The sequence below is a fragment of the Melozone crissalis genome, unplaced genomic scaffold, assembly GCF_028551555.1.
Source record: "Melozone crissalis strain CALT ecotype California unplaced genomic scaffold, PUWL_Pcris_2 ptg000066l_1, whole genome shotgun sequence".
Classification (NCBI taxonomy): Eukaryota; Metazoa; Chordata; class Aves; order Passeriformes; family Passerellidae; genus Melozone; species Melozone crissalis.
In genome coordinates, this window is record NW_026535844.1 from 5,366,192 (window position 1) to 5,379,040 (window position 12,849).

Here is a 12,849-nt window from a genome sequence, read left to right on the forward strand (position 1 = left end):
CATGTCTGGATTCCGAGCAGCTCCTCCTTCGGTGAGTGGGAAAGGAACCTTTGGTGTTTGGAATTGTGCAGCAGGTTGTGAGCTCGGCATGTGGCAGCCCAGTGCCAGCCTGGGAGGCTGAAGGAAAGTTCCTGTCAGTGCCTGAAGCAGCAGCAGCAGCAAAGGGATCCCCGGCAGTTTTCTCCTTTTCTGCTGAAGAGCTTTTGAAGGGCTGCAGGTCTGGTTTTGCAGGCAGAGGATTGCTTGCTGGCTTTAGCCATGGTGGAATATCAAATTCCCAACAATAAGTGGCTATCTTGACTTTAGCCCATTGTTAGTTGGAACAGCTCTGAACCCAATTTCTGCTTAGTGCAGCTGGATGTGCAGCTGAGGATAAATAAGGTGATAACTGAGATAGAACTTCCCGTCCCTCATGCTGCAGTCTGTCCTCACAAGGGCACAAAAGCAGCACCAGCACCTCCTGGGGCTCCCTCTGCTTCCAAAGAGGAGGAAGACAGCAGTGAGCTTCCCGCTGCTCTGGGGGACGATGGTGAACTTCCCTCAGTGCCGGGAGATGACAGTGAACTTCCCGCTGCTCTGGGAGACGAGGGCGAACATCCCGCGGTGTGGGAATGCAACGGCGAGGCTCCCGCGGGGTGGGACAAGGACAGGGGACATCTCCCGGCGTGGGACGAGGACGGTGGATGTGCCCTGGTGTGGGACCAGAATGGCCAAGCTCCCATGGAGAGGGATGAGGACAGCAGACATCTCCTGGTGTGGGATGCGGATGGAGGACATTTCTCGGTGTGGGATGAGGATGGAGGATATGCTGTGGCTTGCGAACAGGAGGATGAACATCTCGCAGCATGGGAAGTAGACAGTGAACCTCCCCTGCCTTGGAAAGATGATGGCGAACCTGCAGCATTTTGGGAAGAGGATGGAGAAGCTGCAGCATTTTAGGAAGAGGATGGTGAAGCTACAGAATTTTGGGAAGAGGATGGAGAAGCTCAGTCTTCTTGGGAATAGGACAATGAAAATCCCTCCGCTGTGGGATCCTGGGCTGAACATTCTGACAGCAGCACAGCCCTGCAGCCAGAGGGGAGAGGGGAGTGGTGCCTGATGCAGCTGAGTACGTCTGCTCTGTTCCTGGGTGCCCGAGCAGGTGCTGTGTGTGTGTCTGGGCATCAGCTGCACCCAGGGTTGCTCTGCAGCTGAATGTCACAGAGCCATTTATTGTCCTTCCCCAGCTGACACCAAGGGGCTCACGGCCCCAGGGAGCGGGGCTGGTTCTTGCTCTGCTGCAAGGTGGGCTCTCACTCTGGGAGGGAGCATCTTCCACGTTTTTTCTTTCAGGGAACACCGTGAGTGAGGCGGAGCCTGCCGAGAAATACCTGGAAGTGGAGCAGATTGGCCAAGGGTAAGTGCACGGCAGCTGCTTCTGCACAAGCAGGGCTGGGTGTTGCGCTGGTGCAGGATCAAGTGAGAGTCAGGAGAGCTCCAAACGCCTTCAGGCACTGGGCTACCATCCTGCTGTCTCTCAGTCCTGATCAGAATTGATAACTGTGGTCAGAAGGCGCCGTCAAAGGCCCCTGAGGCTGGCAGTGTCCTGCCTGCAGCAAGGAGCAGGACCTGGAAGATCTTCTGTCCCTGGAACTGGATTGACTAAAAGAGCAACTCACCATCTGGTGACTGTCAGAAAACAGTTCTCAAGAAGATTTCTTTCAAATATTTTCCTTCAAAATATATCCACCAGTCAGGATTATCAACCTAATGGTTTAGAAACAGAAACCAGAGATGAACTAATAAGTGCTCTACTCTAGCACAGGTAGGAGACCCCATACATTCAGTAACAGACACAGACCTGATGCACTCTGAGGGAAAATGCATCACCTGCCTGATGGCACAGCCCTTGTGGAACCTGCAGGTCTTAGGCAGGAAATGGAAAAGGATGAAATGCATTCTTTTCCAGTTCTTTAGACACCATTTTCTCACCTCAGGTTTTGAACTAAAGCAATTCAGGGTAGACATTTGGGATTTGCTCCAGCCCAGTTCCTTCGTGTTGGGTCTCAGTTTTCTCTTGCACACCTCACATAGCAGAGGGCTGGTGGCTGCTGTGCTGTTGTTGGAAGGGTCGATGCACCCAGGTGTTTGTGAATGCTGCAGGCAGCAGAGATCTGTCTGGGCTGGCTTTCACTGCCAGGGCCTAAAGCGCTGCTTCTTTCTTCTCTGTTCTTTTGTCTCCAGGGCTTTCGGAGCCGTTTCTAAAGGACTCGACAGGGCCACTGGAGGAGAGGTCAGTGCCAACACGCCCAGCACGGCCGGCAGCTCTGCAGGGCTTTCCCCTCTGCTGGGAGCTGTGGCTGCAGCTCTGGGGGCCAGCAGAGCTTTCCTGCCCAGGCTGCTCCTCTGCAGGCAGAGCAGTGTCAGCCTGCAGAGCACAGCTGGGACAGACTTGGTCCTTCTCAAGTGCCCAAGGAATGCAAGGAGGGCAGCGGTGTCTGTCAGAGCAGGACACCCTGGGTTGGTCTTCATATCTAAAAGTGTGAATGCATCAGCTGCTGGAGACTGAGGCCCCATTAATCTTCATCCCAGCCTCAGACAGGAACATTATTTAGCTGTTTTTCCATCCTGCCTTTCATCTTCAAAGGGAACCTCAAGCCCTAATTAGGGAGAGATCCTGCTTGGGCTCAGTTTGGGGTTTTAGTCCAACTTCAGCTGTTCACAGAGGGAGAGGGAGAGAAATGAGAAGATGGATGTCCAGAGCAAAGCTCTCTCCTAAATCCTGCAGTTGTGTTTGGGTCTGGTGTCAGTGACAGCCTGTGACAGGGATCACCTGAGCAATGGGTGTGTGTTTGCTTTGTTGTGCAATCCCAAACAGAGCAGTTGGATCTGAAATAATGAAATCATCCAATCACCAGTTGGATCTGAAATCCCATAGAATTGCTAAAGGATTCCTGGCTGTTTTGCTCTGTTTTCACAGAACCAGAATTACCTCCTGCTTGCAAAATATGTTTGAATAATAATAAGAGTGTTGAGGCCATTAGAGAAGACTGTAGGTGCAGAGAATGTAGTTAGAGCTTTGAGGCTTACAGCTGAGGGACCATTTCTGCAGAGCTTGCAAGGCCAAATGTCTCTGGCCATGTGTCCTGTAAGCAGCCCCCAGCTGGCAGAGCAATGGGCTGTGGGAATGGCCCTTGCTGAGCTCTGGTGTCCCATCCCAAGGCAGTTGGGTCCAGCCCGGCTCCGTCGCTCCAAAAAGTCTCGCTCTGTGTTTCCTATGGCCTCCTGCCACAGACTCCTGCAGTTAAAGGCTGCAATGTCCCTTCAGGTGGCCATCAAGAAAATGAGTCTCAGAGGGCAGAACAGGGAACGAGCTGTGAATGAGATCCTGCTCCTGAGGGACAAGAAGAACCCCAACATTGTCAACTCTTTGGACAGGTGAGTGCTTCAGCTCTTATCCCGTGCCCGGGCCCTGCGTTAACCTTTCCTGGCATCTGGAGTCTGTAGCCTGTTTGGAAATTGCCTGACCCAGCCACATCTTGCCAAAAGAACTGCCTGGCAGTTTACTCCCTCCATGTGCTTTCGTTGCTTTGCTTTGGTTTTTCCTTCAAGTTCCTCCCCGTTTGCTGTGTCTCCCAACAAGTGCTGATAAACCACAGCAGAAATTATTTCCCTTGGCTTCTTCTTCCCAGCCCTTTTCCATTGCTACAGATGCCAGGAAGACCAGGTTCTTGTTTCCAGAAATGCCTCATTTGCCCATTTTTCACTGGCCTTGCCTGTTTCTGAAGGGACTTTCTGAAAGGTTTTCTGACTGCTTTTGTCCCAAGTGCTGCACAGCCTCCTCCCCTGGATAACCCTGGCAGTTGTGTTGCCTTGTTCTGCAGGGAATGGTGGAAATGATGAGTTCAGAAGCTGAACCAGCTGGGGCCAAGGGTTGTGGTTCCACACTGATCTGGGCTGTTGCTAAACTGCATTTTTCACCTGCTTGCCATCTAAGGCCTCTCCTTTCTCACAGGTGTCTCCTTCTCTTATAGACTGTGCAGATTCCAAGGGCTGTGCAGCCTGGCAGGAATATCTCTCCATCTGATTCTGTCCTCACTGACAAGTGACCTGGAAACAAAACTCCACTCCAGGCTTTTCCATGGGGGAATTGAGCTCTGCACTTTCATCTCCATGCCATTGCTTTCCTCTTCCAGCTTCCTTGTTGATGGAGATCTCTGGCTGGTGATGGAATACATGGATGGAGGAACTTTGCAGGACGTTGTCAGACAGACACGCATGGCTGAAGGAGAGATGGCAGCTGTCAGTCGGGAGGTGAGGGGTCCTGCTTGTCACTCCATGGCTGGGACACGATGGTCCTTCCAAACAGGGCATGAGAACAGGAGAGGCTCCATGCTCAGGGCTTTGTTTGTGTGTTGTTTTTGTGAGCTGGAGAAAAAAGAGCCTCTGCAGTGAACGGCCTGCCAGCATCACTGCACTTCTGCTCTGTTCTTGTTCTCTCTCCTGCTGTTGTGGTACTCTCTGCCTGGTCTGGATTTGATTTGCTGTTCTCAGCTTTGCCTTGAACCGTTTGCCTGGAGCTTGTGTGCACTGCACTCCTGGCCTACAACAGCAAAGCTGCTGCTGGCACAATTCTAAACTGTCCTTTCTTGTGTGATATATTCCGGCCATTGGTTTTTGCCCTCGTGTTTCTTGTTGTTATGTTTGCCCAATTATCCCATCATAAAAAAAACCTGAACAATATTTGAGATAGCAGCAATTTTAATTGAATAGTTTAGAAAATATTATCGAAAATATAATTTGATTAAAAATAAGGGATAATTCAGTTCAAATAATAGCACATAAGCAAAAGATAACTGTGGGGTACGGAGTGCAGGGCTCTTGGACGCTTGCCACCTCATGTACGAGCTTGCCAAGTGGATTCCCCCCTTACATGTCATGTGTCAATGCCATCTCTCCTCCCATTTTCAATTCATCACATTTTTACCAGCGCCCTCATCACCACCTTTACCGCGCATGCTCCACCACTCGGTTTGGTGGTCGCACAAGTCTTTGGGGGTCATTTTGGATGAAGACCTCTCCTCTTCCTCTTTGTCCTTTTATTTACCTTTGGGTTACACATGCGCACCAAGCCAGGATAATGTAAGCCAAAACTAACATATTACTACATTTTAGCATCAAAGCAATAAATCTCTTATAGCGGGCATTTTCCTGGGACCCAACCAGATTTTCCCTTCTCTCAGTTAACTTTTAGTAACAGTTCTCTCTTGCTTTTTCCTCCTATCCTTGAACATCTGCCAGGAGGGGGGATGGAGCCCCTCCTCTCTCTTTCTTCTTTGGCATTACAACTTTTATCTGTTTTCTTATTTCCAAATATTAATTACTGTATCAATATTGATGACTGTTTCAATTTTATCAGCACAAACCATACCTATTTACCACATTGTTCTCTCTCAGTGTGTGCAGGGCCTGGATTTCCTCCATTCCAAGCGGGTGATCCACAGGGATCTGAAGAGCTCCAACATCCTCCTGGGCACGGACGGCTCTGTCAGGCTGGGTGGGTGTTCCTGGCCAGGCACGGCGCTCCCGGGCTGCGGGTGTGGGGCTGCTTCCCAGGGAGGGCCAGAGCCCCACAAGGGCTGCTGGGGGCACTGCCCGGCCCCTGCTGCCAGCTGAGAGTGGCTGCCCCTGCAGAGAGCTCAGCAGAGGAGCAGGGTGCCAGCAGTGCCTTTGCTCTGCCTATGGCCCTGCCAGAGGGGCAGCAGTGGGAATCTAAAGCTCCAAGGGAATCAGTAAAAGCCACTGCATGAAAGCTGACGGTTTCTTGAAGGGTCCAGTTCCATCTTTCCTTGGCTACAGCCCTGAGGGCTTTTCCAGCTGACTTCACTACTGCACTCTCAGACTGAGAGTGGGGAATCTTGGTGCTTGGTTTCCTCATTCCAGCTGCCTTTGACGGGGTTTGTTTCTGTCCTCAGTGATTTTGGCCTCTGCGCTCAGCTCAGCCCTAAGCAGGACCAGCGCAGCTCCATGGTGGGCACTGCTCACTGGATGGCCCCAGATGTTGTGACCAGATCTCCTTATGGCCCCAAGGTGGACATCTGGGCCTTTGGCACTGTGACCATCGAGATGGTGGAAGGAGAACCTCCTTACTTCAGGGAAACGGCGGCCATGGTAAGAGGCAAATTCTGCAGTGTCTGCAGAGGCCTGTGAGCACAGGGGGACCCTGCACTGGGACCAGCAGCTGGAGGTTTCTGCACATGGGAAGGGAATTCCCAAAGGACTCTTGCCTCAACACAGACGAAGATTCTGAGTGTCAGTGGCACTGCAGAGATGCTCTTGATGAAAGAATCCTCTGAAATAACACAGGCAGACCACACTGACTAAGGAAAATGGCCTGTAAAGCTGGTGTCCACGTTTGGAGAAGCAAAATGTGCTATTTCTGATGGAGGCTCCTACTGACAGAGTCAGCCAATGAAACTGGCTCTCAAGGCGAGATTATTTGGATGTTGCAGTGGCTGTGGCAGCCCCAGGGTTTGGGTTTTTTGCTGGCATAGCAAAATGAGCTGTGAGCAGCATCTGTGGCAGGGAGGAAAGTGCCCCTGGAGCTGGGGCTGAGGCCCCGGGGTGGATGTGAGCCCGTGTGGGTGTGAAGGGAGCTGGCAGAGCGCTGAGTTTGCTTTCCCTGCAGGCTCGCGCTCTGATCCGGCAGAACGGGACCCCGCAGCTGCAGGAGCCCCGGCGCCTGTCGGCTCTGCTGCGGGACTGCCTCGAGTGCAGCCTGGAGACGGACGAGGAGCGGCGCTGGGCTGCCCAGGAGCTGCTGCAGCTGAGGGCCAGGGGCTGCAGGGGAAGCAGCAGCGCCAGGGAGGGGTTTTCTTGTGGGGCCCCCTCCGACAGTCTCCAGTCTGGCTGCGTTCCACACGCAGAGCAAGCAGAATCCTCGCCTGCTGTGGCTTGGCAGCTCCTTTGGAGCTCATCTGGGCCTGGTGCCCCACAGCGAGCAGGGACATCTTCAAGCAGCTCAGGGGGCCCAGAGCCCTGCCTGACCTGAGCTTGGATGTTTCCAGGGAGGAGGCACCTCCCACATCTCTGGGTGCCTTCTGTCAGTGTTTCCCTACTCTGCTGGTTAAAAAATTCTTTCTTAGATCTAATCTGAGCCTGCTTCCCTCTCCTGAGTTTCAAACCATTTCCCTTTGTCCTGTTGCAACAGAGCCTGTGAGGAACTTGACTCTGGAAAGTAACAGTTCATTTCTTTCCTTTGTATCCTTTGGACAGTGTGGGATCTCAGTCTCTCAGAACTGGGGGGCTCGGGAGTCCTGGAATGTTGCCAGAAATGTCTGGTGGCTGGACTTTGATCCCACATGGGAGATGACATCAGTATGAGGACGGGAGGATTTCACTGGGGTGAATGGTGAAGGGACAAGTTAATTGGAGTGTGAGATACAGGGTTTAAGATCCCTGTACAGGGGGGTCTAGAGAGGCAAGATGGGGGAATTGGGGCGTGCCCTTCTCCTTCTTCTTCTTCCTCTAAGCCTCCATCTTCTGTGGTGGAGTTGGCACTCCGGGATTGGACCTTACTAGGGGAACACTGGTTAATAAGGGTAGAGGGTATTGGAGAAAAATGATAAATATTGTATACGTAACTCCGGGTATAAAGATAGACGACCGCCCCAGGGGCTTTCGGTGTGTGCCCATGGCTGACTGCTGAGCAGAACTCTGTCAGGCCAAGAGAAAATCTTTTAGATAAGCAATTAATAAACACCGAGACCGAGAACAAATCTGAAGCTTACTCTCGTCCTTTCGAACCCGGGGGCCCAAGGCCATCTTTGGGCTTTTCCCAGACCATCTAAACAGCACCAAAATCCGACAGGACAGCACCCATTTTTATCATCAGCCAAGCCTCTCTCCAGCCTGACCCCTCTGATCACTGCAGCGAAGCAACTGAGGGAGCAGCGGAGGAGATGAAGCACTTGAGGACAGCTTTCAGTTCTAGTAGTTAGGACAACTAGTTAGTTATGGTAGTTAGCACTACTAGTTGGTTAGGGTAGTTGGGATTGCCTGTTTGTTATGGTTCTTATGACAGCCTGTTTGTTATGGCAGTTGTTTGAATAAAAACTCTCTTAACCATCAACTGCCTTGCCGTGTCCCTTCCTTCTCCCGCTGTGCCTCAGCTGCCCGGAGCAATGTGAGGGGAGAGCGGGCCCAGCCTGGCCCAGAGCTGAGCCCCAGCAGAGCCCTGGCAGAGCCCAGAGCAGCCTCGGCACCTGCAGAGTCAGCCTGGAAGGAGGCGCTTGGAGCCTTCTGGGCTGCACCCGGCTCTTGGTTACAAACTGGGTGTGCTGGAAAATGCCACTGGCTCTGCATGAGGGCAGAAGGGGCCCGGGGAAGGCCCAAGTGCTCCATGGAAGGGAAAAACCTGCCCTGGGTTTGTTATAAATAACTAGGTAGTGTTGGCTTTTGCTATTAGGTATTGACTTCTGTAAAACATCCTTAATCACAAGCATTTTGATATAGTACAGTTTGTAATCAGTTTTAACTGCTTTTGCTGTAGTATAATTTGTCAGCTTTTTGTGGCCAATGCCGTGGCCCTGTGTAGCTCGTATCCTCAGCACATCATTTATAGATGATATTTTAGTCTGTGGACAGTGTGAAAAACATACATTATAGTTTTGACTTTTGAAAAATATTAAAGTGAATGCCATGTGTTGTGCATTAGAATGTTAACGTTTGCAGAAGTAGCTGTAGTTGTGAAATAATAACTAATTCTTATATTTTTGTAAATAAATGACAATAATAACTCAATAATAACAATAGAATAACAATAATAACAACAATAATATAATACTAATGATGATAATAATAATAATAATAATAATCATAATATTAATAACAACACATATTTTTGTGAAATATCTAATGTTCATTTAAAGTACTTCTGGAAATAGCTAAAACCGTCTGCGTGGTCAGATAACATTTAAGGAAGGGATGTGATGAGGACCCCTGCCACTGACCCTTCCACTGTCAATAATTGTCACCTGCTGAAACCACAGAACAGGGGCCCTTCTGAGGGAGTGACACACAACCCTCAAAACAGCAATCCACGATTCCTGCACGTGCTCTAAAACGGCAAGTTGGGGGTTAAACCAACGTAAAGAATTCCTGGAGCATGTAAATGAGTTCAAAGAAATGTTTGAATGTGTATAATCATTATGAATATGTATTTGAACAAGACACTGGAGAAACTAGACAAGAAGAGTTGCTGTGGTTAACCGGTGTGCCTCTGGCCATCGCCAAGCACCCAGCGTTGTTACTGATTTGTCCCTTATTTTTCCTTATTAAACTTTCAAAAATTCTAAAGAGTGAGGCTCCTTTCTCACAAAACCCAAGGTGCTCACCCATTGTTCTTCCCCCAAAGCCAGGATTTGTCAATCCTAAACTTTGTCTGGACAGAGGAGAAGGAGGCTGCAAGGAAAAGGAAGATGCACTGGTGTGGAGGCCCATGGGAGTCTCAATCTCCCACCCATGGAGGACTGGTCCCCAATAACAAGAATACATTTCAAGGTTATGATGAGAAGCTTGCTTCTCCCATTGATCTCTGCAGGCACATGCTGATTTATGGAAAGTTATGTTGCCCCATTGGCCCATTAGCCTAATTACCCTAGTTAAACCCCTGTTACCCATCTCCGGTTAGTCCCTAGAATGTTCTCCCTCTCTGTCCCTCCATTGGCTCTAATTTACTGCATTCCTCTGCCCCTGTTTCCCTATTAGCTGACCTGACCCTTAACCCCTCCTTTGCACCATTTTCCCCCATATCCATTGGACCCTGACCCTCAGCTCCACCCTCACTACCCCATATAAAAACCCCCTGTGCCCTCAGCTTGCACCCTGTCTTTGTCCCTGGGCCCTGTTCAGCTCCATCCTCTGTTCCTGTACCAATAAACCCAGTTTGCTGCAGATCATACCCAGACCCATCCTGCCGACTTTGTCAGCTTTATAAAGCAGCCGTGAGCTTTGGGCTCCAGAGTGCCGGACGCTCCAAGGGCCTTGGCAGCGCCAGGACGCTCCAGGCTGGGACAGCCAGGCAGGGCAGGAGGAATCACTGCCCCTTTCCCCTCTCTGCTGCTCCATCTCCCAGCCCAGCATCGCTGCAGGACAGCCTCACTGCCAACGCCATCCTGCCAGTGATGGACTGGGGGGATCTCCTTTCCCTTCCCTCTGCCATGGAGGCAAATCCCATCTTCTCCTTGTCTGCGCTTCTTCCTCTTCTCATTCTGTCCTTCATCCATCCACGTTCCTTTCCCATCTCCACCGGGGAGGACAAGGCCCAGATATCCCACATGAGGAGGGGCTGCAAACCCAGCCTGGGGAGCTGAGAGGAGGTGGTAAAAGCCTCCCTGTGCTGGGAAGGGTGTGGGGAATGTGAGAAGAGCTTCAGGCAGAGCTCAGCCTATTCCTGGTGCCTCCAAATCTAGCGGTGCCAGATACAGAGATCCACGGGGCAGCAGAGATCCCCCTGCAGATCCATTTGGATGCAGAGATCCCCCCGCAGATCCACGGGGATACAGAGATCCCCCTGCAGATCGACGGGGATGCAGAGATCCCCCTGCAGATCCATGGGGATGCAGAGATCCCCCTGCAGCCCCCGGAGCAGCCACGGTGCCGCACCGCGATGCCTGAGAGGAGGCTGTGACCCCGTGGCCAGAGGGCCCCGCTGGAGCAGCCTGTCCTGGCAGGACTGACCCCGGGGCACAGTGACCCACGCTGCAGCACTTGGAGGGGGCTGTGCCCCGTGGGATGGACTCAGCTTGGAGAAGTTCCTGGAGAAGTCTCCGGTGGGAGAGAGCGCAGGGTGCAGCAGGGGAACGACTCCTGTCCCTGAGCAGAGGGAGAAGCCCCGGGGCATGAACTGAGCCCGGCCCCATTCCCTGTCTGCGGCACTGCCGGGGTAGGAGGTGCAGCTGGAAGGAGGGAGGCGTGGGGGAAAGCTGCATTTAAGGCTCTTCACTTACTTCTCATTATCCTGCTCTGAGTTTTTGGAGTTCTCTGTCAGAAATCTCTCCCCTCCCCCACTCATCCACAGGGCTTTGGGGCGGTTTTCCCTTTTTGGGGGAAATCAAAGCGATGCCCTGATGCTCCTAATTAGAGGGCGGAGAAGTGAGGCTCCAGGGCTTCCCGCTGAGCCGGAGCCACCGGAACCGCAGTGCCGGGAAAGCCGTGGCGGGAGGTGCGGAGAAGTTTGTTTGTGTTTTCAGCTCAAAACCCCTCGGGCCCGGGCCCGTTCCAGGGCTGTTCCTCAGCTCCGGCTCTGCCCTCACGCAGCCCGGGGGGCCCTGAGAGCGTGGGGCGGGGCTGTGCCGTGTGCAGAGCCCGCCCCTGGCTGGGATTGGGCGATGGTGCCGTCAGTCGTGGTTGTGGCGCGCTGATTGGTGGGAGCGGGGCGGAGCAGGGCCCCGGTGGCGGGCTGAGGGCGGCCGTGGCTGGGCAGCGGCGCCATTGTCGGAGCGTGTGTGCGGTCCCGTGAGGGGCGGCAGCGGCCGGAGCGCGGTGAGGCGGCGGCGGAGCTCGGAGGCGGCCGCAGCGCAGGTGGGAGCCGCGCTGGGTTGTGCGGGGGCTCGGGGCTGGCTGCGGGCCTCGGGGGCGGCAGGGGGCTCGGGCGGGTTCGTTGTGCCGTGTCCGGCCCGTGTTGCCGCTGGCGTGAGGGCGCTGCGGGAGCGGCTGCCCGCGATCTCCTTGCGGCCGCTGCCTCGGCAGGAGCCGCTGGCGGAGCAGCGCTGGCTCGGCCCGGTTGCTGTGGCTGGGACAGAGGGGGCTGCCCCGTGCCCGGGGCTGTGCGGGGAAATTCCCGTGGCCGGAGGTTTCTGTGCCCGGAGGAGACAGAGGAGTCCTGTAAAAGTGACTTTATTGCTGAGCAGAGGGAGAGGCCGTGGGGCATTTGCCGTGCGCTCTCTGCCATTGTTGTAGTTCGCAGCCTCCTTTTTATCCTCATTTTCCCGGCCCATCTCCCTCTCCCTTTGTGCACTGGCTGAAGTGCCTTGAAGGTTCAGACCTCCCGATCCGCCAACTGCATGTCCTCGTTAATGTGCATCCCCACTTTTGTAGAACAGCCGATATTCACGGCTCTGTTAAATCCTTGTTCTTCTGGAAGTTCAGGAATTTAGCGGGACTTTCTGTGAACAGCAATCCATGTTAATTAGTAACATTTATTGAAGCTGGTGGTTTCGCCCTTTGCTTCCTTATCTGCAAGTTCCTTGACCTCTCGCTCAGCTGCTGAATGAGCTGCACTCTCAAGGTGTGGAGCACGGTAAAAAGATGAGAGTTGCTGCAGCACATCAGAGGAGAAACAGCATTCGTTTAACCCGTGATCTGCCACGGAGCCGCAAAACCGTGTCCCATTCCCATCCTTTCCGCGTTTGAATCCGTACATGAGCTACTTTCTTCATTCCTTTGTTATCTGTTTCACCACTTTTCCTTTTTCATCTTTTTGCCAACAGCAGTTTGTGTCAATTAATTTTCCAGAAACTCCTCTTTTTTCTACTAACAGATGATCTGATCCCATCCCATGGTTAAGTGTTGTGTTCCTCATTTCAGTGGATTGGTCGGCAGGAAGGTCAGGAGCTGGAGCTGTCTGGTTGGTTATAATTCTGAGCAGAGCTTGTAATCTAATGATGCCATTGAAATGAGAAATGGGTTCTGTGGCTCCTGATATGAATTGGTTTGGGTTCCCAGGGGCTGGTCCAAGGTGTTGTAGGATTTGTTCTGCTGGCCGTTCATCTTTTCCCTATTTTTGGGCGCTCTCTCCAGCCAGGGCTGCATCAATTGACTGCTTTTCTCTAATTAAATCATCAAATCCTTGGATTCCCAGCCTATTTC

At 52.5% G+C, this 12,849-nt stretch overlaps 2 pseudogenes; one reads left to right on the forward strand and one right to left on the reverse strand.

Annotated features, from left to right (window-relative positions):
• LOC128945560 (uncharacterized) overlaps positions 1 to 12,849 on the reverse strand; it is a 1,627,138-nt pseudogene that overhangs the window by 1,005,821 nt on the left and 608,468 nt on the right.
• The window catches only part of LOC128945477 (serine/threonine-protein kinase PAK 3-like), a 142,288-nt pseudogene that overhangs the window by 2,418 nt on the left and 127,021 nt on the right, over positions 1 to 12,849 (forward strand).